The 2125-nt window shown below is 33.4% G+C and overlaps 1 pseudogene; it reads left to right on the top strand.

The window, feature by feature from the left end:
- Positions 1-210: 210 nt before the first annotated feature.
- Positions 211-853, top strand: LOC123241485 (annotated as a pseudogene).
- The last annotated feature ends 1272 nt before the right edge of the window (positions 854-2125 follow it).

Below are 2125 nucleotides of genomic sequence, written 5' to 3'. Positions count from 1 at the left end.
TCTCAAGTGGAAACAGTACCAGTGTTAGAAAGCAGTTATAAATGTCTAATCACTGTTGATGACATCTCAAAATGGCCACAGGCTCACACAGGCCAGTTAGTTTTTCTCATTACTGATTTTAAAATGACTATAAGTTGGCAACCCTCAACATTCATATTCAACTTAGTTTACAAAAATGAAATCTAAATGAAGTAAAAGAAGATGTGAAAGATGAGTGATACTGAATTAAATTCTAAGGATGTGACCACACGGAAAATCCCAGAGCTTGAATCAAAGGAAGACAAACAAGATGATATAATTGAGGAAACTGGCCTCTATGGTTTCCATACTGATGGATGTAAAAATGGCACAGAGGAAAATGCTGATAAATAAAAATGATCTAGTGTACCCATAAATAGGTGAAGTATAAATTTCAAAAATTACATAAAAAAGCATTGAGAACCAAAAACCTTAACAATTTCTACAAGCTAAGGGGAGTAAAAGAAAATGTCCCAGAAAACGTAAATCGAAGAATAAAAGAGTCTGACAGTCAGCAATCTTCAAATGAAGCCCAGTGGAAGGAGCTTACTCAGTATTTTCAAATAAATGATAAGCGTGAAATTCTCATAGCAACAGAGATCTTCAGAGGTCAGACTTTGAAGCCAGCATAGACAATTCTGTGGCTAAAGGGGATAATGAGAAGGCTAAAAAACTAAGTAATAGGTTAGGTACTCGTGAATTTGGTGTAAAAATTGCCAAAGCTATTACTTGTAGCAACTTTGTAAAAGTGGGAAAAGATGCTTCAACTACAAAGGGAGCTCAAAAAAAAAAAAAGGAAGACAAAGAAAAAGAAACACATAGAAGTTCTAAGTAAAGAAGACTTGAAAAAATAAATGGATTTTGTAAGGAGGCTTTTTAAGGCCTTGAAAATTCAAAACTATTTGTTATCTAACTACTGAAAGGGAATTAGATAAGTGTAATATAAATTAGAGAAAGTAAACATCAGATTAGCGAAGAAAGTCTGATACCTAAGATTCATAGGAAATTAACACAAACATATAAACCTAAAAAATATTCCGCAATAGATGAGTGGCTAAAGGGGATACACAAAAAATTTTTTAAAGCTTCAAGCTCCTAATGATCCTATGAAAACATGCTCCAAATTACTGCTAACAGAAATGCAAATAAACCATTCTGACATAAATCTAAAAGTTGAGAAATGACAAAAAAAAACAGGAACAACCAATGTTGGACAGACTATGGAAAGACAGAGATGCCAATATCCTTGTTGGTCAAATTATGAAGGGTTCTGACCATTCTAAATATCAATTTGGAGTTACATAAGAAAAGTGATGCGATTCTTCATGCTCTCTGAGCCAGTGATTGTACTATGGGGACATATTCCTAAAGAAGGTTGAAGATAGAAACAAAGGATACACTAAAATATTCATAGCAGTTTTTGTTTATTTGGTTTTTTATTTAATAAAACCCTTGCCTTCCATCTTGGAATCAATTTTGTGTATTGGTTCCAAGGCAGAAGAATGGTAAGAGCTAGGCAAAGGGGGTCAAGTGACTTCTAGGACCTCCCATCTCTAGGCCTGGCTCTCAATCCACCTAGCTACCCAGCTGCCCCCCACCACAGTTTTTAAAAAATAACAAAGAAGTGTTAGTAAAGAAATAAAAACATATGGAATGACCAAAGATTGAGGAATATCTGAAAAATATGTGTTTGGCACATTAAGTAGGTACTCAATAATTGTCTGTTGCCTGACAAATTGGTATGTGAAGATGACATCACTATTGTGCAGTGAGGAATGATGAAAATGAAGAATTAAGGGAAACATGAGGTGATATTAATGATGAAAATGAAATATGCAGAAAGAGAACGACACACACAATAATTTGAATGATATAAATGAAAAGATTACAAAAAGGATACCAAATTCTGAGTAATTAAAAAAACAGTAATGTTTCCAAAAGCAGATAATGATTTAAAACTCAGCAAAGAATTGATAATCAACTACTCTAATACATTGTTTTATAAAAGATAACTATATTGGATATTTTTATTTAATCATGCTTTGCTAAAAAAGATTGTTCATGGAGGGAGGAGGAGAAGGGGAAAGAGCATCAAGAAATGACTGTA

This window comes from Gracilinanus agilis, chromosome 3 (assembly GCF_016433145.1).
Source record: "Gracilinanus agilis isolate LMUSP501 chromosome 3, AgileGrace, whole genome shotgun sequence".
Classification (NCBI taxonomy): Eukaryota; Metazoa; Chordata; class Mammalia; order Didelphimorphia; family Didelphidae; genus Gracilinanus; species Gracilinanus agilis.
This window is presented reverse-complemented; position numbering and strand designations above follow the sequence as displayed.